Source organism: Schistocerca americana, chromosome 2 (genome assembly GCF_021461395.2).
Source record: "Schistocerca americana isolate TAMUIC-IGC-003095 chromosome 2, iqSchAmer2.1, whole genome shotgun sequence".
NCBI lineage: Eukaryota > Metazoa > Arthropoda > Insecta > Orthoptera > Acrididae > Schistocerca > Schistocerca americana.
In genome coordinates, this window is record NC_060120.1 from 293765822 (window position 1) to 293791519 (window position 25698).

The window sequence follows — 25698 nt, forward strand, 5'->3', positions numbered from 1 at the left end:
TTTTTTTCTTTTTTTTACGTCAGACTACCGGATTCGTTCTACAATGACCATCTTCAGATCTCTTTTATAAAACCATGTTCTAATATACTGGAGCCAGTATATTAGGACTTTTTTTATAAAACATAATCTGAAGATGGTCATTATAGACCGAAACCTATAGTCTGATGTCAAATTAAAAAAAAAAAAAAAGGTGTGACCATAGACGTAAGGTAAAGGAAACTTATTCTATATTCTGGTCACTGTTTTATTCCCGACCATGTCGTAGCTTGTGAAACAATCGGGTCATTCTGATATTGGAAAACAATCGAATCATTCGATTGTTGTTATACGTGTAGGTTGGATTATTTAACCATCCTTTTGACTGGAACTAGTCTGTTTGAACAATCGAATGAAAACAATCGTGTTAGTCAGTTGTAATTTTACGTATCGGTTGGATTATTATCATTTTTTTTTTCTTTCGAGCAAAAACAGTCAGTAGGAGCAATCGAATGAAAAGATTCGACACCGTTGTAGATTTGCGTACTGGCTGAATTATTCATTCTTTCCTTTCAACTGACGACAATCAGTGGAAGTACATTTGGTCTATGCTACTAATTGAAGGCGGTTTGTTTATTTCTATAAGCATTTCGCTTCTTTTATTTGGGAAGCTCTTCAGTGGCCTAAAATACATGTTTCTTTTTATACATGCAATATATGTATTATGTGATAGATACAATATACTGCTATGTTACATTTTTCAAGTGTTTTGCTCTTGTTTTTTTACGTTAGAATCAACTTTTGTTACACAAATGTCATATTTAAAATTATCGTTTGGTGTTACGACATCCAGCGCTGTTACCTCATGCGTGTCGTCCTGGAGATATATTCCCTACTGGCCGATTTCTGGTGCTCTTTCACCCACATTTGTCACATTGCATATGTCATTTGCACTTTAAATTTTGTGATCAACATATGTGTGCAATAGATATTTGTTCGAAAACTGTACTTATAAATATGCAAGTATTGTGAGTTCACCATGCGTCTTATCCTGTTTGGCTTGCTTACCTACATGTTACCAAGCTAACGAAGTGTACACTGAAAACTAACGTCTACTCATGATATTTATATCTGTGTACGTGTGTGTGTGTGTGTGTGTGTGTGTGTGTGTGTGTGCGTGTTTGTGTGGGTGAGCGAGAGAGAGAGAGAGAGAGAGAGAGAGAGAGAGAGAGAGAGAGAGAGAAAGAGACAGAGAGAGAGAGAGAGAGAGAGAGAGAGAGAGAGAGAGAGAGAGAGGGAGGGGGGGGGGGGACCAGAGAGAACTAATGGGTGTGTATATGTGTATATGCATTTTGTGTGTGTGTTGGGAGGGGGGGGGGATTATTCGGTGTGAGTTGCAGAATGTTGAATATGAATGTAACAGCTGTAAGAGAGTGGTTGAGAGCTTTGGTGAAAAGCTGATCTGAGTTTTGATTTAAATGTTCTGTGGATGGGTACATGGACAAAGGAGTGCAAAGGTGCTGGTTGGTATTATTATTATTATTATCATCATAATCCTTTTTTGAAGTATGATAACTTTACTTTACTTATTAGTGTAAACAATGATTTGTTTGGCATGTGTACATGATCATTCAACAGCGTTTTCTTTTCTTCTTTGGTTTTCTGTATGTGGTAATTCTCTTGCACGGTTAGGAGGTGTATTTTATGATCGATTCTAATTATTTTCGTGTCTTTTTCGATAGTCGTTGGTTTGTGATTATGTTCTCTTAGGGACTCTGTAAATGTGGAGTCGTTTGTCCCATACTGTGTTCTTTGTATCTGACATGAAATGTTCTGTCTTTTTATTCTTTGGATCTGCCATCACAAGTGTGGTTGATGTATACCTGCTTTCTGGTATATGTCTCTGTTTTTTGTCAGATTTGGGATGTATTTTTTCACAGAATTGTCTGTTGTGTATGGCAGGTTTATTCCCTGTCTTTTGAATGTTGGTGCATTTGTGTGTGAGTTTGTGTTTGTATGTCATTCTGTATCAACTTGTGTCTTATATTTTTCTGGTTATTCTGTGTAGTTGGTATGCTAATGAGTGTTTGCGTTTTGTTCTGTTATATTGCTACCTATGGTTTGGTGCTTTCTGCTATTATTATACTTTTAATTTTATTGATAAGCTTTGTGGCTATGTTATAACTGTAAGCATTGTTTTGTGCTATTTGGATTATTATGTAAAGTTCTTTTTGGTAATTTTCTTCAGTGTGTGACACTGTGTTGAGTCCATAGGGCATGTGCTGCTTGTTTTTGTGAGTGTGGATGGTTAAAGGACTGGCGAATGATAATGTCCGTTGCTGCGGATTTACGCTAAATTTCAAACATGTCTTTACTGTTTTGATTTTTGATTGTCACATTCAGATAGTTAATTTGGTTTGTCAGCTCTCTTTCAGTTGTGGCTTTTATATTTTTATATACCTTGTTGATGTCAGTACATAGGTTTTCAACTTTTTTTGTGGTCCATCTATTAAGCAAAGGATGTCATCCATATACCTGAACCAATATAATATGTTGTATTAATTTGCTGCTATTTTTGTGACCATTTTTATAAAAATAGCAGCAAATTAATACAACATATTACATTGGTTCAGGTGTATGGATGATATCCTTTGCTTAACAGATGAACCACAAACAAAAATTGAAAACCTACATACTGATACCAGCAAGGCACATAAAAATATAAAAACCACAGTTGAACGAGAGCAGAATAACCAAATTAACTTTCTGGATGTAACACTCAAAAACTAAAACAAAAAGCATGTGTTTGAAATTAATTGTAAATCTGCAGCAACAGACAATATCATTCCCCAATCCTCGAACCATCCACACTCACATAAGCAAGCAGCACTTCGACACATCCTCCATAGAATCAACACAGTGCCACTCACCGAAGAAAACTACCAAAAAGTGCTTTACATAATAGTCCAAACAGCACAAAACAACGCTTACAATAGTAACATAGCCACAAAGCTTAACAATAAAATTAAAAGTAAAATAAAAGCAGGAAGCACCAAACAATGGGCAACAACACAACAGAACAAAACGCAAACACTCAGTAGCATAGCAACTACACAGAATAACCAGAAAAATATAAGACACAAGATGGTGCACAATGACATACAAACGCAAACTCACATACAAAATCAACAACATTTCAAAAGACAAGGAATAAACCTATCTTACATAACAGACATTACCGTGCTAAAATACATCCCAAAACTGACAAAAAGCAGAGGTATATACCAGAAAGCAAGCATATATCAACTACACTGTAACACTTTATGGAAGATACAAAGGACAAACAGACAGAACATTTGATATCAGATACAAAGAACACATGAGAACCTGTAAGTATGGGATAAACCACTCCACATTTGGTGGGAGAACATAATCACAAATGAACCACTGTTGAAGAAGACATGAGAATAATTAGAATCAACAAGAAAAAACACCTTCAAACCCTGCAAGAAAACTACAATGTACAGAAAACGAAAGCAGAAAATGAAACACCATTGAATGATCAAGTACATGTGCCAAATAATTCATTGTTTACACCAACAGATAAAATAACAGAGTAACCCTCCAAGAGAGGATTATTATCCCAACAATAATAATAGTGATATCACCCAACAACTTTCCACTTACTTGTCCATGAATCCATCCAATAACATTTAAACCAAAACTCAAATCAGCTGATTACCTAAGCTTTCAACCACTCTCTGACAGCTATTATATTCATATCCAACAGTCTGCAACTGACGCTGACTAACGACTAACACCCCCGCTCCCACATTCTCACTCTCTCTGTCTGTCTCTCGCTCCCCCTCTCATTCGCACCCGCGTGCACAAACACACACACACACACACACCTTTTTCAGTATATTCTTCTTTAGCTTCGCAACATGTGGGTAAGCAAACCAACAGGGTAGGACACTTAGTGAACTAACAATATTTACGTCCTTATAAGTAGTTTTTGAACAACTTTCTATTACTAGTTTCAGAAGAGTAATAGTGCACCTCAAAAACAGGGATAAACAAGATAATGTGGAGAAAAAAGTTCTAAATACAAAAATATGCTTATGTTTCATAAATTGATAGATAGTGTGACCTCCTATACGTGAACTGTAGGTAATTATTTATTTAAATAAAAGGCTCGACGTAAACTGTTTTATTATCTAAAAATACCTGAAAACTGTATTGTTCTAGACCCCACCGAAGATGCCTTAGAGCAAAAAATGTCGAAAAGCGTTTGGGAGAATTAAATTATAGTGCAACAAGTAAAAGGCGGTTTTTACTTACAAAGAGGTATTTCTGTGCTTGCTGCGTAGGATGTCCAAGCAAACAATCTTGTTAGAGTTCAGTGTGTCAAGGTGCCAATATTTTTTAGAACCGAATTCGGGACGCATTACAATATTGTGATATTACAAGATAAGTCTGAACTGAATGTAATAAATATAAACTGTCAGTTCAATTTAGGACATTAATTTATATTTTATTAGCACTTTCCCAGATGAATTATGTGAGCGGGCATGCAGTATTTATCACTACTGGAAATTCGCTTCAGCCTGTCTGTATTCTTCAACAGTCTTTTGAAAACATTCAAGTTTCATAATAATTCACTCTAGTCACTTACATTGCTTTCGTAGTTTCCACAACAAACTGCGTTTTGTCACTGTACCAAATATTACTCATTTGAGAGAAATATCCTTTCAATAAGAGCACACCGATACAGGTGAAGTGAACATATAGTTCGGGAAAAATCGTTTCTTAATTGTTAAATTCGGGACAAATAAGTGTCCCGAAATTCGGGACAGAGCTGGAGAAGTCGTGATTGTCGCCAGAAAAGGGAGGAAGGGGTGATAAACGTTGATCTTAACAGCGTGCGCCGTCTGTGGTACACAGGTTATCTAAGCGATATTCCCGTTCCATGTCCTCACTGCAGTGTGCTATTGCCGCTCTGGTGCAAGCTCACAGTTCGCTCGTACCTTCGTTAACAGCTGGCAGTGGGGCACCATGTCAAGTACTTTCCCGAAAGTTAAGAATATGGAATCTGCCACTTGTCCTTCATACATAGTTCGCAATATATCATGTGAGAAAAGGGCAAACTGAGTTTCACACGAGTGACACTTTTTACAACCCTGCTAATTCGTGGTCTAAATGAAAATCATTATATTCGAACAAAGAATATGTTCACAAGGATCCTGCAGCAAACCGATGCAACTGATATTGGTATGTAATTTTACAGGCTCGTTTCTTTACCCTTCTTATGTACGGGAGTAACGTACGCGTTTTTCCAGTTGCTTCGGATTTTGCATTAGCCGAGAGATTAGCGATAAATGTAAGCTAAGTAAGGGACCAATGCACCAGAGTACTGTCTGTAAAATCGAAGTGAGATTCCATTAGGACCTGGCGACTTATTGTTTTCAGCTTTTTCCATTGTTTGTATACGCCAGGTATGCTGATTACTATGTCGTCCATAGAGGAGGCTTTTTGATGGTCCAATGAAGGTATGCGTCTAGGATTCTCCTCCGTGAACCATTTCTTAAACGCGAAATTTAAAACTTCGGCTTTCGTTTTGCTACCTTCAACTGGCGTACCACACTGTTTGGGGTGACGGATAAATAAATGTAACCTTCGCTGTTTACAGAAGTCTGGAAACTACTTTTGCGGTCAGCCAGAAAGTGATGGAGAACGTACTGACTTCTAGTCTGGAAGTCCGCATTACTCATTGTGCTCACTGAAAGAGAATGCTGCTCCTGCTTGCTATGTAGTCAGCAGGATTATGGAACTATCACTATGAATGAAAGATTAGAGTTTTAACTGATTGATGAATTCAATAACTGTTAACAAGCACAATATACAGGGTGAAGCGAAATTCACACTCAGGCTTCGCAGCGCGACTCATCACATGCCAGTTATAAAAAAATGTCTCTCACAAAATTTCGTACGGCGAGTACATCCGGCAGAAAAAGGACGTTTAAGAGTGTCAATCTGGCAACACTGTAACCACATGTATAGTTACTACCTCTTTCAGCTCGTGTTAGTCGTGCTGTGCGGTTGGTACAGTGGACGGAGTTTTGGGTTAGACTGCAGGAGGTCGATGGTTCGATCTGGGTTGGGCCGCATTTTTTTTATTTGGTAAATGTAGTCCAGGTGGTACGGTATCTGGCGTCTTAATTGTCAACAGCTATTTGTAAAGGGTCCTCCAGAAAATATTTGCATCTAGATACTACAATGGTAGAAACGGAAAATTGGTTATGTTTGAAAGTGCCCTTTCCACGTCGTGGGCGTAATTAATTCGCACCACTTCGTCTACTAGATGCGAAACCTGTTTTCTTTGTACCCTCTTCCAGTGGTCCCATAGGTTAGTACCAACTATTATTCTTGACTCGTTCAAGTCTATTACATTTCGTTAGGGCCTTACGTTACCAGTAGGGCTAGTAACGTGCCTTGCGAATGGTGTCCAAACCCGGTTACTATTTGTATGTTTTATCACCATGGTCCCACTAATTATGTCTTTCAGCATTGAGTCTGGTAACCACACGCTGTTCAGTATATATCTCAATGCATTAATATTACTATTATTAGTAGTAGTAGTATCATTGTTCTATCGATGGGATTGTGGAAACATCACGTTTATTACCTTAGGGAAACAGTGCAATTCGAAAATTTCACAATATGCAGATCAATATCGGTGAGAGGGGTAACGTGCGTTAGGTGGAACTGCGCGCAGGACTGACTGCGTGTTTATACTGTATACGCTGTCCACCAACAGGGACTAGTTGCGAGCGGTGTAACATGCCCATGACAGACTCCAATGTACAAGTGTATACATATCGAATTTTCTCGTTGTAAACCTGTAAACCATTGTGGCAGACGCATGGCATACACAAACGATGAATATGTGGATATGATTCCGGCCCTTGGTGCGTCTGATGACCGGGCTGGTGTTGACGCTCATGAATATGCTGATAGATATCCTCGTCGACGCCATCCAGCTAAAACCGTGTTTCGTCATCTGGAGCTGCACTTTTGGGAGTCAGATTCTCTTCTTCCACCACCGCGTGACAGAGGTCGCCTACGGACTCGCCATACTCGAGCTTGGAAGCTATTCTGGGGGTCATACACCAAGAATCTCAGCTAAGTACACGCAGCGTAGCAACACAGCTGCATGTCTCGCAATGCATGGTCGTTAACGTGCTGCACGAGCATGGGATGCACCCCTGTCATTATGTTCTCACGCAACACATGCATCCTGCAAATCGAAATCAGCGATGGAATTCTGTGAATGGTTCCAACAACAATAGTAACCCAACAATGACTTCGTGAACACTGTAATATGGCCGGAATAAGCAGGATTCACTCGTGAGGGTGGCTTCAACATGCACAACGCCCACCACTCGTGTGAGATTAACCCACACGTCACCTGCGACTGTGGATATCAAGTTCGCTTTGGTACCAACGTGCCAGAAAATTGGGCGACAGGTGTTTGGGCTCCTATACATTGCCTCACCGGTTGAATGCACGAAGGTATCATGTATTCCTCTCAAACTATCTCCTTATGAACTGGAAGATGTTCTACTACATGTTTGGCAGAGGATAGTGCACCTGCACATTCTGGAATTAATGTGAGACAGCATTTGGACAGAACATTTTCAGGTAAGTTGCTTGGACGTGGAGGTCCAGTTGTACGGACACTGTGTTCACCTGACCTAAATCCCGTGGATTTTTTCCTGTGGGGACACTAGAAGAAGCATGTCTACTATACTCCGCCAATGAATGTGGAAGAATTGGTAGCACGTGTTCATGCTGCTCTTGTTACTGTGGACGCAGCTTTTCGGTGAAGGGTCCAGAGCTGTAAAATCTGGCAGGTTGCACGCTGTTTGGATGTGCAGGTAGGTCTCTTTGAGCATCTGTTTATCTGAGCACAACGTATTCTGTTGAAAATGTCATCTGGTCATTAGTATAGACATTGTCATTGTCACTAGTTGCTAGTGTGTGACATCTGAGCAGTTATATTACTGCTTTCTTTCTTGGGGCCTTTGTCCCGCTTCAACTCGGAGTTGGCCTTGTTACTATTGGTTTGGCAGTGTTAGTTGCAGAGGGTGGCGAGATGTCCTTCCTGCCGCCCTCCCAAATCCCTGGGACTGAATTAGTGTACCCCAGTTGTCTGCGTCTAGTGTACACTATGGAATAGTGCGAGTTGTGTAATTGAGGCATAACGTGACGACCAGCCCAGTATTCACCAAACGGGATGTGGAAAACCGCCTAAAAACTACATCCAGGCTGGCTGGCATACCGGCCCTCGTCGTTAACCTGCCAGGCGGATTCGATCCAGGGCCAGCGCACCTACCCGAGTCTAGGAAGCAGCACATTAGTGCTCTCGGCTACCCTGGCAGATCGTGCGCTCGTATCATATGTAGTATAAATGACAAGTAGATGTTGTGTTATTGCACTGAGCTGTCATCTTTAGCATCTCGAAATTGATATTGTTTTTGCAGTTATTCTGTACTATGATGGGTCATTTGTTACAACTATTCCTTATTGCTCTATCCACGTATTTGTTATGTTCAGCTTTACAAAATGTTGTAAATTTAGGATACATGTGACCTAAGTAACGGTGTACATTACAGTATGAAATGTCAGAATGAAATTAGCAAATAAAAAATAAATATGAAATATGCCCAACCCAGGATCGAGCCCTTGACGACCTCAATGCTAACCCAAAACTCTAGCTCCTGCACCAACTACACAGCACGATTTACATGTGCTGACAGACGTACTTACGATACATGTGGTTACAATGTTGCCAGATTGCCACTCTTTAACATCCTGTTTCTGCTGGATGTACTCGCCAGATGAAACTTTGTGATAGATTTTTTTTTTAAATTATTATTACTGGCATATGAGAAGTCGTGCTGCGAAGCCCTAGAGCGCGAATTGCGCTTCACCCTGTATAATAAAATCTGCAATGATAAAAATAATATCCGCATCGGAAACAGCAGTAGTAAATGTAAATGAGCGTTTGGTGTCATTGGCCGCCTTGGTGCAGATCTTATTACATTCGACGCCACATTGGGCGACCTGTGTGCCGGATGGGGATGAAATGATGATTAAGACAACAGAACGCCCGGTCCCTGAGCGGAGAAAATCCCAGACCCAGCAGGGAATCGAACCCGGGCCCGTAAGACAGCAATCCGCTACACTGACCACTCGGTTATCGGGGCGGACACAGCAGTAGTAATAGTTCAGAAAAGACCTCTGTGGAAAGTTCCATGTAAAATAGTCTGTCGCACTGACTTGTGATCACCAAAGTTAACTGCTCGCCTTAAAAGTGGGAAATAGTCTCGTCACTCGCCATGCGGTTTTGTTGTTCATTTGGCGAAACATGTTCATTTGATCATTGTGAGGCTTCACAGAATTAACGTTAAGATACTGAAGTACAGACTGGCAAAGTTTGAAAAAGTTATTTTAATTTTTAGTTTCACTCTTAAATTATGGTGCAACCCCTTGAATGTTACTACGCACAGGAGCGTTCTGATGAATAGGCGCTAGTAGTAGTAAACTGGTGTAAGTCGCAGCACGCTCGTTCATCTCTGTACCTCTCGCAATGATACAGCATTTGATTCGCCATAACATGCCAACGAATAACTGTGTGGAAGGCTTAGAACCACTTAGCAATTTCACATAAAACCAGAATTTTCTCAGTTTCCTCGTCAGATGTTTTGCTAAAGTATGGCGATGGTAGTTGTTGGCTGCTCCGCACACAGATCTTTTCACAGACGCACGAATTACTACTAAACTTTGAGGGTCGCCATTTGCTATTTTTTTGAACCGAGAGTACAAATGCCTTTGATTCCTCAGCATTTTCGAATTTCATTGATAAACCACGGTGGGTCTTGTCAGTCCTTAATCCATTCACTAGGCACTGTCGTAACACGAAGGGGGTCACAACATAGTTAAGTGAATCTCTTAGTCAAATAGGAAGCGATTTGGGATTTTTCGAGTCTGCCGACTCTTTGGCACATGAGCGGCTTCGTGCAAGGGAATACGTCGGCGAAAGAGTCTCTATGGCTGGCGACAGTACAGAAAGACTCGGGTATTACACTAGGGAGGTAGAAATGAAGAAACAGTGTTCGTGTTTGGTACCTTGGTCTAATTTTATTGCTTCTTCTCGAGCTTACATGAACCTGTCAAAGAGCAGAGACATTGGTTCTTAATTTCAATAAGCGTAGAACACAGATGAAATTCATGGAAATGGCGAGACTGGACTGAGTGAAAATTGGGAATTTGTACAGGCGCTGATAACCGCGCAGTTGAGTGCCCCACAAACCAATCATCATCATCTTTGTACTGTGTAGTGGCAGTTCAGCTTGAAATCAGCCGTTTCTTATTGCTCATAACCTCATATTGGTCTGGCGAAAGCGTCAAGCACTGTACGTCTCCACGTAGGTTTCCAGGCTCTGCATGTTAAAATTGTTACCGGGATGGCTAATTATTTTTTGTTGGCAATCCCTTAATGATACTGACACTACAGTGCAGAGTCCTCCAGACCAGGATTTACAGTCTTTTTTTTAAACTTTGCGCATAATTCCTCTACGTCAATTTCACTGGAAGTGACTAAAATCAATTCTCTCTCTCTATGTGAGATGCCAACAACTACTGATCTGCTGTTCCTAAGCCACCCGGGTGGACGAGCGATTCTAAGCGCTACAGTCTGGAACCGCGCGACCGCTACGGTCGCAGGTTCGAATCCTGCCTCGGGCATGGATGTGTGTGATGTCTTTAGGTTAGTTAGGTTTAAGTAGTTCTAAGTTGTAGGAGACTGATGACCTTAGAAGTTAAGTACCATAGTGCTCAGAGCCATTTGAACCATTTTTTGCTGTTCCTAGCAGAAACACTCTCCTACCCTTTATGACTGATCTAGTAACTTTAATGGCCATCGACCCTGCTGCAGTGGTAACAATGGTTTGTGTCAGATCACCAAAGTTAAATACTGTCGGGCTTGGTTAGCATTTGGATGGGTCACTCTCCGGGTCTGCTGAGTTGTATTGGAAAGTAGGATGCCCGCAGCCCTTGTGTGGCCAACTGCTGAGTTGCATGATTTGGAAGTAGCGGCACCTATCATAAAAACTGACGATTGCTGGGAGAGCTGTGTGCTGAGGACATGCCCCTCCACATCTGCATCTGGTGATGCCTAAGGACTGAGGATGACACTGCAGCCCGTAGGTACCATTGGGCCTCCACGGCCTCCTCGGACGGTGAGCGTTTTTTCTCCTTATTAACTTTCATAACCACAGTTGTGGTCCAGTGGGCCGTGTGCACCACACCAAACTTCAGAAGCTCCTGTTCCTTATGTATATAAATGATATGCCCTCTAGTAGTATCGGTAACTCTAAAATATTTCTGTTTGCTCATCACACTAACTTGGTAGTAAAGGATGCTGTGAGCGACATTGGCTCGATTTCAAATAGCGCAGTTCATGACTTAAGTTCATGGTCTGTAGAAAATAAACTAACGCTAAATCACAGTAAGACACAGTTTTTGACACACAATTGAACAAGACCTGACGTTTTAATTAAACAGAATGGGCATATGATTAGTGAAACTGAACAGTTCAAATTTCTAGGTGTTCAGATAGATAGGAAACTCTCGTGGAAAGGCCACGTTCAGGATCTTGTTCGGAAATTTGTGGGAAGGACTATGGGACCAAACTGTTGAGGTCATCGGTCCCTAGGCTTACGCACTACTTAGTCTAACTTAAACTAACGTACGCTAAGGACAACACACACACCCGTTCCCGAGGGAGGACTCGAACTTCCGAGGGAACGAGGATGTTGTTAATTACAATATAACTTCTTATATTTCTTTTGTTTCAAAAACTTGGACAATAAATACAAATATTTTATATCAGTATACATAAATAAAACTACTTTTCCATATTAAGATATTTTTCAATGTTAAAAAAAGTATGTGTTAGTAAAATACCTCGAATTTATGATATTTTTAAATGTTCTTTATTGTAGCAGGCAATGCACTTAAAAATATTTTTGGCTGTTAGTTTACACTGTTTTGCTAGAGCGCTCCTTTGTGGATATCTCTGTGAAATTCATATCAGTTCCTTGCCTCATGGTTATGAACATGATTAGTTAATGTTGAAAATTCCTGGTGAGTTTTCAGAAAGCAGACACATTCATAGATGTACACACATCAAAAAAGTTTTGCATCACCCCAGTTCCCAGAACTCCTGAAGATAGACGCTAACTGTGGATATTGTATCACAGACACAATCCCTTTGACTGTTCAGAGATGTCACTAAACCAGTCCAAATATGTAAACAACCATGCATGAGCAGCGCCTATTATACGGATGAACTCCGACAGGCGATCAGTTCCAGTCATTGCACCAGGAAGGAAGTACACGGCTCGTGTCATGTGTAGTTCAAAAATCCCTAGACGTTCAATACCGTGGTTCGATCACGTCCTCATTGTTACTTTGTGCCAGGAAGGGCTCTCAACAAGGGAATTGTCCAGGCGTCTCGGAGTGAACCAAAGGTAAAAACAACTAAGTACAGCGGAGCCCTATAGGAAATTTTCCAGGTGAATAAATAGAAGTTCAATCAAAAGCTCATTACTTGTAATACAGTAACAGGTGTTATCATGAGAGCATTGTTGCAACGGTTCCAAAAACTGTCAGTTGTTTCGTATGTGTAAACGTAAAAACCACACAGTGACCGACAGTCAAAAATGAGAGATGGCCGAGCGGTTCTAGGCTCTTGTGCCTGGAGCCACGCGACCGCTATGGTCGCAGTTTCTAATCCTGATTCGGGCATGGATGTGTGTGACCACTTTAGGTCAGTTAGGTTTAAGTAGTTCTAAGTCTAGGGGACTGATGAACTCAGATGTTAAGTCCCATAGTGCTTAGAGCCATTTGAACCATTTGTACCAAAAATGAGAGGGAAATACGATGCCCTGGCCTGCACAAGAAAGATCCTGTGTGTCGTATAACGTAGTCCCCTTTATAAAATATGTAGAAATTTAAGGATAATATGCTAACGCTGCACGCCATCAATCTGACAAGACTGGTCAAAACGAACTGAATTATACAAGGGCTCCTCTGGCTAAGCGAGGTAGCCAACACAGGCGATAGATGGCGCGGGAGCGCTGGCATTTACAAAGATTGACACAGTTATATAGTACGTATACTGTAAAAGAACATGGCAAAGATAATTAGAAATGATGGTAATGTCTAACATACAAGAGGACTGTCCAGAAAGTAAGCTCCGATCGGTCGCGAAATGGAAACCACATAGAAAATCAGAAACGTTTTATTTGCAACAGTTGGTACAGCTTCCACCTACTTCTCTATATATTCGCCGCTCCAACTTCGAGTGTTATCGTAGTGTTGTATCAACTTTCCAATATCCTCGTCATAGAAAGGCAGCCACTTTTGCTTTCGGCCAGTTACGAGCACTGGTCTGCAGCTCGTTCTCTGCGGAAAAATTTTGTCTTCATAACCAGCGGTTCTTGTGAGCAGAGATGAGACTGAGGAGAGAAAATTACAGACTGTATCGTGGGTGATCAAACACTTTTCATCAGGAATGCTGCAGGAACGTCTTGATTGCCCCTGCTGTGTGCGGCCGAGAATTGCCACGAAGAAGGAACTGCTCGACAGTTGTGTTATGTGGGCTGCATGACACAGCCCACATCTCTAACCAGGCCCTCATAGTTGGCGGGAGGTGCCGCGACACGCTCGACGGGCATACTAGAGACACTGCCCAACACATCTGTGCAAAGCTTTACCGGATTTTCCCAGTGGTTTCCATTTCGCTACCGATCGGAACTTACTTTCTGACAACCCTCGTTTATGAGGCGGCCCTCTGTCGACGTTAGTTAATCCCGAATATCACAGGTACCGAAGGGTTTGCCTAAGCGGAACAGTGAAGGAGACTCCACACAAATAGAGAGGAGATCCTGCTAAACGCAAGAACAGTGCTTAAAAACAAACGCTTTCGGCTATAAATTGTCCTGTAGCACGTCGCTAGAAAACTTCCTTGTCCTAGGAGGGGTGCAAGGTTCGATTCTTGAGCTCAAGAATGTGGTCTGTGTAGGAGAATGATTGTTCTTGACCAAAACAATACGCACGTTAATTATCTGTTTCGAGGCATAGAAACATATGTCAGCTAACTTATTAACAACGAATAATGAATCAGTTTGTAATTCACAATTGGCATTATTCCATATATGCTATTATATCTTTGACTGTCATAAGAATATCACAAATGATGCTCCTTTAAACCTTTGTTGTAGAGTAACAGATCTTTATAATAGCATTATTCGTAGCACAAATGTTCGAATGTATGTCCATCCTAGTGGATGCATTGATGTAAGCACCTCTCAGTATTAGCATGGATACTCCTAACATTTCTGCAGATACTCAAGCGCACGCGTGACATATTCGTCCTTTCAGCACATCTGGGTTTTACGGTTCCGTTTCGAAAACCCTGGCCTTGATATAACCCTAGAAGAAAACAGCCAAGGGCGTTAAGTCAGTAGATCTCGCTCGTCATCGAATTCAACCACCACCACATGCCCAGCGTTCGGGGTACAAATCGTTTAGATATTCCATAATCCCTCTTCAATAATGGGGTGCTGCACCACCGTGCTGAAAGCTGTAGCTCACAGGTAACTGAAGTGGGATGTGTTCTAGGAGATTGTCAAGATTCAGCTGACCAGTTAGTCTGGGAGCCAAATAAACCGATCAGATGCCGTACCGTACCTTAACACCCCAGCAAGCTTGCGTGTGATGTTGTTGTAACCAATGAGGATTTTCAGTATCCCAGTGGTGCACATTGTGACTATCAACAGTCCCGTTATTGGCGAAATAGCGTTTATCTTCCCATAAAATCTGCGTAATGAAATTCGGATTTACAGCTACTTTAGCTACTGCAGGAAGTGTGTATGTATTGGTGAATAGCAGTGTTCTGCAAGCATGTGGCTAAGATACAGTTTCCAGCCATAGCTGTGCTATGATATAGTTGAACAACAGCAGGTCCGATAGTTGGGAAGACTGCTTGTGGAAATAGAGGACATGCTAGCCAGCACCAGATCGGGGTCTGTAACAATAACAACAAAACCTGGATATACACTGGATACACACTGGATATATAGCTTGTATATAGAATGGCTTAACGTTATTAACTCATCGTAATAGAGGAGTGTGTCTGTAAAAATGAATATGGATTACGAAAGCTCCTACATGGAAACAACACAACAGCAGAAAGAGATCCGATTATGGAGATCATTTCCATATAGTTGTTGGTGTAGGTGCAGCTTAAATGGATGCCATTTTCGTTCCTCCAGAATCCTTTGTATCAAAGATCTCGATATCCTCAGGTCCGCCGCAGTTCTTCTTTGTCCTGATTACGATGTGAAATAGGTATTATGGCGGGAGCTGTAATGACTTTTATAGTATTAACAATAATGACCATAATAGTGTTACTATTGTTATTATTGATATTATTATTATTATTATTATTACAAATTATACTGCAACCTAATTGCGATAGCGTGATAGCGCTTTCGTTTGTACTACGTTGTATGTACGCTTTATTTTCATTTAAGCTTTGCTTACCGTGCGTGGGATTTGCTCCAAAATGCTCACTAACGTTTCGGGCAACGTCGGTGTGTCGCAGATTGGTCTTTCCACGACACGTTGTATCTGGAAAGCTCCCTAGATTCTTAACAGCATCTCTGTACGTCTAATACCGCGCGCAGACTGTAGGTGTCAGACTAGAAAACTTTGTGAATACAGCCTCCATGTCTCAGCTGCATTGCGCTGCGTCTCCCCATAGATGAGTATTATATCGTCGAAATCTTCGCTGGAGTACGTTGCACTTGCTACGTGTTTGACTGTAAGACCTGACTCGAACTACGGACACACGGCCACGCGAACTTACCAGATCGGAACCAGGAAGAAGAGCATGCAGGCAGTGGCACAGCTCGGTGGAGGTTTGCTTCTACCTGCACTTCCTCTTCGGAACCATTCTAGCACTAACGTATGCGGGAAACATAAAACTACAGAGGATTGCTTGTGTGGGACACCTGGTGTATAAAACGTGGAGCGCCCAAATGGTCTTAAGGCTGTAAACAGCAGGGACTGCTGTGTTGTTCATCATAGAATTTAACAACATAGAATTATAAAATTTAAAATATCGGTTGAGATGAGGTGGTAGATGCTGGCAACGAGCGCCATCTCGCGAGAAGCAGGTGAGATTCCTCTAGCAGCGCTGGAAGCCCGCGCAGCTGGATGGAGGATGGCGGTAATGCTACGCTTTGAATGCCCAGGCCGGAAGACGTGCTGTCGCAGAAATGCAACGACTACTTCCTCTATAACATTTCATCGAAGATACCGAATAAATAATTCTAGGTGAATTCTTTCTGTTCATTCAAAACCTTATCTGGGACCTGCGTCACGCTGGAATAAATCTCCAATCATTCGAGCAAATTAAGGTCTCTTCCCTTTGGCGCATAATGTAATATTTCAACGCCTTAACTGTACGCCTTTCAGTGGTAACATGCGAGCCGAAAGCTGTTCTATTTTGAGTGTAGTTGTGCTCGCTGTAACGTATATCAAAGGACCGGACTGTCTTGCCAATATAGAAACTGTAGCAGTCGTTGCAGTTGATTTTGTTCACACCCTATTTATGCACCTTACTAAGCTTTGGCCCTATTCAGTTTCGTATTTGTGTTTTAAATGAGTTGGTAATCTGAATGTCAAACCTAAGCGAAAACACTGCTCAACTTCTTGTGACACATGAGCATTGTAGGCCATGTTTGAAAATTTAACTTTATTCATACGATTACATTTGACATGCGGGACGGTCTTATTATGGCATGATAATTTTTTGTTTCTTTATCTTACTGTAACAATTCGTGATATCAGACGATTTATAGCTATTGGCTACCACGATTTCTTTAAGGGTGTCAATTTCTTTCTCAATTTCACACTTTTGTAAAGGATGCAAGTAATGTGCATTTCAGTCAACTTGACAACTTCATGTATGGACGGCAAACTGCGAAATTATCGTGTGTTATTCATATTTTTACCGCTACACTATACTTTGATGTTTTTATTACTTGATTCTCACTTTCGATCTTTCTTCTACTCTATTAATTACATTTGTTAGCGCTACTTCGTAGTTTAATATTTTTATCAATTAACTTTCACATATAACTTACACGTATGGCACGTGGCCAGTTGGTTATATGAGGCAGCTTCCCTGTCTTGTAGTTTTTAACTTCATTTCCAAGTTACTTTTATGGTTTTAAAATTAGTTGTATTCAGACACAAGCTTCTTACATTTTACACATGAATTAATGACAGTTACATAGGATCTGCTTCCTACAAACGACATGTTACCAGATAAGTCATAATACAGATCTCTGCTTGTTATCTTAACTTAATACCATTATTATATTTATATTTTAAAATCAATTTGCATGTAGAATAAGCTTTTTGAGATTTATGGTCTACAATTCATTCGACAGGACTACAACCCGGCCTGTTTATGGTGACGTTTTCAACTACATACAGTTAGTGTTATGGTACTTACGAATGGATGTTGTTATGACTACAGCTCACGATGCCTTCCTATTCTTATTCATCGCCTTTTCATATTTTGAACGCTATGTTATGTGATAAGCGTTAACATAGTTTATACTATACAGTTAAATCGCTTTGTTGAATGTAGACTTTTACATCTAGAATTGGCTCCCCATTCCTTTTGCTCAGGTGTACAGTGTTTTTGTATTCTACTTGATTGTCATAATTTCCTTAGGCTATGTTTCCTACATGTATTACAGACCCGAAGGCGGCTGCAGAGAGCAACCGAAACTAGCTGTCGAACTTTCAATGTGCTAGGAAAATTGGGGTCTAGGTATTACAAGTTTTTACTTTTAAAATTTTTTGTTTAATAAATTATTGTAACGATGGTGTGTGTGTTTTTGTTGTAAAGTGATAGCTGATCTAAAATTCGACTTCCTTTGACATGTGGACAGCATTTTCGGAGTGTAGGAGAGTATTTAGTATGTAAATAGTTAACAATTAATTAAAAAGGAAACATCGGATGACAAGTGGAGGAAACTATAAAATTTTACTTGTCAGTAAGACTGATGAGGATGTGAGGTCACACTATAATATGAATGACTGATTATATGACAGTTGCGAGGCACCACTGGAACAATCGAAAATTCGTTTAAAATTAGGTACGACAGTCTTGAGACGACACTCTGCGAAGTAATTTTTTTCGACTGTTTGTAGGAACTTCTCTTGTCAAAGAAGTGGACGCGTTATGCATATCTGGGTTCCTGATGGTACATGAAATTTCTGTGTTTTTATTATGCACTTCACAAAGAGTACAAATGACATCTAAAGATATCCGTATCTGTAATTATATATATATATATATATATATATATATATATATATATATATATATATATAATACTCAAATATAGGTTCTTCCACCTACGCTCAATGGAGCACGTTATCATGATTTCATATGGGATACTCTACCTGTGCTGCTAGAACATGTGCCTTTACAAGTACGACACAACATGTGGTTCATGCACGATGGAGCTCCTGCACATTTCAGTCGAAGTATTCGTACGCTTCTCAACAACAGATTCGGTGACCGATGGATTGGTAGAGGCGGACTAATTCCATGGCCTCCACGCTCTCCTGACCTCAACCCTCTTGACTTTCATTTATGGGGGCATTTGAAAGCTCTTGTATATGCAACCCCGGTACCAAATGTAGAGACTCTTCGTGCTCGTATTGTGGACGGCTGTGATACAATACGTCATTCTCCAGGGCTGCATCAGCGCATCAGGGATTCCATGCGACGGAGGGTGGATGCATGTATCCTCGCTAACGGAGGACATTTTGAACATTTGCTGTAAGAAAGTGTTTGAAGTCACCCTGGTTCGTTCTGTGCTGTGTGTTTCCATTCCATGATTAACGTGATTTGAAGAGAAGTAATAAAATGAGCTCTAACATGGAAAGTAAGCGTTTCCGGACACATATCCACATAACATATTTTCTTTCTTTCTTTGTGTGTGAGGAATGTTTCCTGAAAGTTTGGCCGTAACTTTTTGTAACACCCTATATATATATCTATAATGGCGTATTTCGTAAATCCATCTTCATAGCTGTGCACTTGTAACGTCACCTTTACATCAAATTGCATTATCCCTACCTATTCATTGTATACAGGGTGTTACAAAAAGGTACGGGCAAACTTTCAGGAAACATTCCGCACACACAAATAAAGAAAAGATGTTATGTCGACATGTGTCCGCAAACGCTTAATTTCCATGTTAGAGCTCATTTTAGTTTCGTCAGTATGTACTGTACTTCCTCGATTCACCGCCAGTTGGCCCAATTGAAGGAAGGTAGTCTTGACTTCGGTGCTTGTGTTGACATGCGACTCATTGCTCTACAGTACTAGGATCTAGCACATCAGTACGTAACATCAACAGGTTAGTGTTCATCACGTACGTGGTTTTGCAGTCAGTGCAATGTTTACAAATGCGGAGTTGGCAGATGCCCATTTGATGTATGGATTAGCACGGGGCAATAGCCGTGGCACGGTACGTTTGTATCGAGACAGATTTCCAGAACGAAGGTGTCCCGACGGGAAGACGTTCGAAGCAATTGATCGGCGTCTTAGGGAGCACGGAACATTCCAGCCTATGACTCGCGACTGGGGAAGACCTAGAACGACGAGGACACCTGCAATGGACGAGGCAATTCTTCGTGCAGTTGACGATAACCCTAATGTCAGCGTCAGAGAAGTTGCTGCTGTACAAGGTAACGTTGACCACGTCACTGTATGGAGAGTGCTACGGGAAAACCAGTTGTTTCCGCACCATGTACAGCGTGTGCAGGCACTATCGGCAGCTGATTGGCCTCCACGGGTACACTTCTGTGAATGGTTCATCCAACAATGTGTCAATCCTCATTTCAGTGCAAATGTTATCTTTACGGATGAGGCTTCATTCCAACGTGATCAAATTGTAAATTTTCACAATCAACATGTGTGGGCTGACGAGAATCCGCACGCAATTGTGCAATCATGTCATCGACACAGATTTTCTGTGAACGTTTGGGCAGGCATTTTTGGCGATGTCTTGAATGGGCCACATGTTCATTGTAGAGTGTTTCATGTTACTTTGCCTTTCATACAATGTGTAATGCTAGTTTTTGTTGTCTGTTTCAGAGTAAGAAACCACCATTTTCCGTTACAATCATGCATTCAGAATTCCAGGAAGAGAAAGGTGAGAGAGGATGAGTCACTCTCTCACTATTTTTCATATTGAAGGCTACACTTTAATGTTGATTTTACGCAAAAGATACCATTTTTATGAGATGATAGGAAGTTAATAATATGGGCAGACAGTGATGGGAGCATGTAAATTGTTAATGCAGATGGAATCTCTATGGTGGCTCTTCTTTGAATAGTGTTTTCTGGATTCGACAACAAGCAGCCAGTTTGGTCATTTAACAGTAAATCTTGCAGTCGATATTTGGAGTTTGGAAGCCACATACAGCTATTATGGAGAGGAACAGCCTGAAGCACTCACCGGCGAAGAATTTCTCGCTCCGGTGTGCTATCAATGCTTTCGGCTGAAGAGGCGGGAAAACTTCCTACCTGGGCCTACGTGTTAGGCGCCCCTCGCCACATCAGGGGAAGGGACGCAAGACCTATGTAGGTCGCCTAGTCAAGGCGTTTCGACAGAGTTGTAAACAACCTTTGTGAATAGGGATGGTGTCATAAAAATTTGCAAGTTTCCAGGTTCACCGTGGACTGGGCGCTTTCTAGGGTGCCATCAGGTGGTGTTGTACCTTTGCCTGCTGAGATTTTTCGGAAGCCTAGGGCCTTCGAAAGTAGTTTAAAATGGAATGCAACGTCTATGGTGGCTCTGAAATGATCTATGTCTGGACAGAAAAGAACTTATCCTAATTTAGCCAAAGCCGCTGTAACATATGGCCCACCCAGGTAATGATCTCCAGGATGAATGTGATGTTCACTTTAGGACTAAACGAAACTACAAGATTAAAGTGGCTGTGGGAAGGAAACAAGGTGGGAGAGCAATGTCTTCTCCTCTCTGTGCGGGAATTTATGAGTGGGGACTGGCTGCTTCTCCAGGAAAGAGATGAACATTATTAAATTTTATAAGGATTGACTGATGAGTAGAGCAGACGAGTTAGAGGGGAGACATTGAGCACGGGGAGTCTTGTATTTGGCACGAAAGCCTTTTTATTGGGGGGGGGGGGGCGGGTTTGTGCGAGTGCGTTGCTGGAGTTTACTGAGGTCTGATGGAGAGAGAGGAGCGGTGAAACTTGGCCAGGACTTAGCTGTACTCGCACTTCAGACCTCATTCATCTCAGTCAACTCGCTGCACTAAGGGCAATGTTGTTCGTGTCAGGTCTTCCAGCATAACGTTTGATCTCTTTGTGTGCGTTGTTGTACAAGTAAGCCAATTGGTCCATGATATGACTGCTGAACGACAGTGTCACATGCAGGAGTCTGCCAAAATTTGGGGCCCCTTTTAGAGACTAATAGTGATCCGTCTAACAAATTGCCCTCTGCGACTTTGCGTATTTTGTGCACTCGATAAGGAACTACAGGCGCTGCACATCGGTACTCTGCAGACGCTTGCCCCATTACCGTCACCTAAGACAGCGCTACACACTGAGTAAGTGGTATAGTATTGTTGTTGTGGCTTGTTAGGGCCAACAGAATCACAGTCAACTCGCTGCACTAAGGACAATGTTGTTCGTGTCAGGTCTTCCAGCATAACGTTTGATCTCTTTGTGTGCGTTGTTGTACAAGTAAGCCAATTGGTCCATGATATGACTGCTGAACGACAGTGTCACATGCAGGAGTCCGCCAAAAGCAATTAAACAGAGAACCGACTCGTGGAGATAACATATTGGACCTACTCATAACAAACAGACCCGAACTTTTCGAATCTGTATGTACAGAACAGGGTATCAGTGATCATAAGGCCGTTGCAGCATCCCTGAATATGGAAGTTAATAGGAATATAAAAAAAGGGAGGAAGGTTTATCTGTTTAGCAAGAGTAATAGAAGGCAGATTTCAGACTACCTAACAGATCAAAACGAAAATTTCTGTTCCGACACTGACAATGTTGAGTGTTTATGGAAAAAGTTCAAGGCAATCGTAAAATGCGTTTTAGACAGGTACGTGCCGAGTAAAACAGTGAGGGACGGGAAAAACCCACCGTGGTACAACAACAAAGTTAGGAAACTACTGCGAAAGCAAAGAGAGCTCCACTCCAAGTTTAAACGCAGCCAAAACCTCTCAGACAAACAGAAGCTAAACGATGTCAAAGTTAGCGTAAGGAGGGCTATGCGTGAAGCGTTCATTGAATTCGAAAGTAAAATTCTATGTACCGACTTGACAGAAAATCCTAGGAAGTTCTGGTCCTACGTTAAATCAGTAAGAGGCTCGAAACAGCATATCCAGACACTACGGGATGATGATGGCATTGAAACAGAGGATGACACGCGTAAAGCTGAAATACTAAACACCTTTTTCCAAAGCTGTTTCACAGAGGAAGACCGCACTGCAGTTCCTTCTCTAAATCCTCGCACAAACGAAAAAATGGCTGACATCGAAATAAGTGTCCAAGGAATAGAAAAGCAACTGGAATCACTCAATAGAGGAAAGTCCACTGGACCTGACGGGATACCAATTCGATTCTACACAGAGTACGCGAAAGAACTTGCCCCCCTTCTAACAGCCGTGTACCGCAAGTCTCTAGAGGAACGGAGGGTTCCAAATGATTGGAAAAGAGCACAGATAGTCCCAGTCTTCAAGAAGGGTCGTCGAGCAGATGCGCAAAACTATAGACCTATATCTCTTACGTCGATCTCTTGTAGAATTTTAGAACATGTTTTTTGCTCGCGTATCATGTCATTTCTGGAAACCCAGAATCTACTATGTAGGAATCAACATGGATTCCGGAAACAGCGATCGTGTGAGACCCAACTCGCCTTATTTGTTCATGAGACCCAGAAAATATTAGATACAGGCTCCCAGGTAGATGCTATTTTTCTTGACTTCCGGAAGGCGTTCGATACAGTTCCGCACTGTCGCCTGATAAACAAAGTAAGAGCCTACGGAATATCAGACCAGCTGTGTGGCTGGATTGAAGAGTTTTTAGCAAACAGAACACAGCATGTTGTTATCAATGGAGAGACGTCTACAGACGTTAAAGTAACCTCTGGCTTGCCACAGGGGAGTGTTACGGGACCATTGCTTTTCACAATATATATAAATGACTTAGTAGATAGTGTCGGAAGTTCCATGCGGCTTTTCGCGGATGATGCTGTAGTATACAGAGAAGTTGCTGCATTAGAAAATTGTAGCGAAATACAGGAAGATCTGCAGCGGATAGGCACTTGGTGCAGTGAGTGGCAACTGACCCTTAACATAGACAAATGTAATGTATTGCGAATACATAGAAAGAAGGATCCTTTATTGTATGATTATATGATAGCGGAACAAACACTGGTAGCAGTTACTTCTGTAAAATATCTGGGAGTATGCGTACGGAACGATTTGAAGTGGAATGATCATATAAAATTAATTGTTGGTAAGGCGGGTACCAGGTTGAGATTCATTGGGAGAGTGCTTAGAAAATGGAGTCCATCAACAAAGGAGGTGGCTTACAAAACACTCGTTCGACCTATATTTGAGTATTGCTCATCAGTGTGGGATCCGTACCAGGTCGGGTTGACGGAGGAGATAGAGAAGATCCAAAGAAGAGCGGCGCGTTTCGTCGCTGGGTTATTTGGTAACCGTGATAGCGTTACGGAGATGTTTAATAAACTCAAGTGGCAGACTCTGCAAGAGAGGCGCTCTGCATCGCGGTGTAGCTTGCTCGCCAGGTTTCGAGAGGGTGCGTTTCTGGATGAGGTATCGAATATATTGCTTCCCCCTACTTATACTTCCCGAGGAGATCACGAATGTAAAATTAGAGAGATTAGAGCGCGCACGGAGGCTTTCAGACAGTCGTTCTTCCCGCGAACCATACGCGACTGGAACAGGAAAGGGAGGTAATGACAGAGACACGTAAAGTGCCCTCCGCCACACACCGTTGGGTGGCTTGCGGAGTATCAATGTAGATGTAGATGTAGAGTCTTGCCTCTTGTTCTCAGCTGCAACAGTGTAGTACAACTTCTGTATAGAAGAAATCCATTAATCAGCCAATCTTCGTCATTGCCAACTAAACCCCACCTAGTGGTATGTTAACTATTTGTAGCGTCTATTTGTGACGTCAATATATTGTGACTTATTTCACATTTCGCTTTACTTGTATTGTTTGTCCTATTTTATGATCGATAAACTTTTGCAACCATTATTTTATAAGAGATGTGTCCTGTTGATATTATTATTCACTCATCAATAATTGACTACAGTAATGACAGAGGCGAACAACAACAACCTCTATCAAAGGGAAAAATCGACTTAGGAGACGCCTGGGCCTGGTAGATAAGTCGAAGACTTCCTAGTTACAGTGATTGCTGTCAGGGCGTAACTTTATATTCGCCTTTAGCCTTTCAAATCATACGGCAAGACTAGTTTAGTCTTGCAAGGGATGAATGTAATCGCAAAAATGAAGACTGTGTAGCATTAACATTTACATCTACATCTACGTGGATACTCTGCAAATCACATTTAATTACCTGGCAGAGGGTTAATCGAACCATCTATTCAATAATACGCTATTATTCCAATCTCGAACAGGGCGCCGAGAAAAGGAATCCCTATATCTTTTCGTGCGAGGTGTGATTTCCCTTATTTTATTATGATGATTGTTTCTCCATGTGTAGGTCAGTGTTACAAAATATTTTCACATTCAGAGGAGAACGTTGGTGATTGAAATGTCGCAACAAGATTCTGCCGCAACGAAAAACGCCTTTGTTTTAAAGAAGTTCTCCCAAAATTCTGTATCATGTCAGTGACACTCTCCCTCCAATATCTCAATAATATAAAACGTGCTCCTCTTCTTTGAACTTTCCCGATGTACTCCGTTAATCCTGTCAGGTAAGGATCCCAGACCGCGCAGCAGTACTCCAAAAGAGGACGGACAAGCGTAGCGTAGGCAGGCTCTTTAGTAGATCTGTTACATATTCTAAGAGTTCCGTCAATGAGACGCATTGCTTGTTGTCCTTCACCACAACGTTTTCTGTGTGTTATTTCCAGTTTACGTTGTTCGTAAATGAAATTTCTAGGTATTAAGTTGTGTTTACGGCCTTTAGATTTGTTTGATTTATCATGTAACCGAAGTTTAAGGGATTTCTTTTGGCATTCATGTGGATGAATTGCCAATTTTCACACCATTCAGATGGTTTTTCAAAATCGTTTTTCAATTTGCTTTAATCTTCTGATTACTTTACTAGACGATAAACGACAGCATCATCTGCAACCAAACTAAAACTGACTGCTCAGATTGTTTCCTAAATCGTTTGTATAGATAAGGAACAGCAGAGGGGATATAACACTATCTTGGCGAACACCAGAAATCACTTGTGTCTTACTGGATGACTTCCCGTTAGTTACTACGAACTGTGACCTCTCTGAT

General features: G+C 41.4%; 1 protein-coding gene across 1 annotated transcript in view; it reads right to left on the reverse strand.

Annotated features, from left to right (window-relative positions):
* The window catches only part of LOC124593968 (galactosylgalactosylxylosylprotein 3-beta-glucuronosyltransferase P-like), a 182871-nt gene that overhangs the window by 87497 nt on the left and 69676 nt on the right, over window positions 1–25698 (reverse strand). The gene's annotated exons all lie outside the window — the stretch shown is intronic.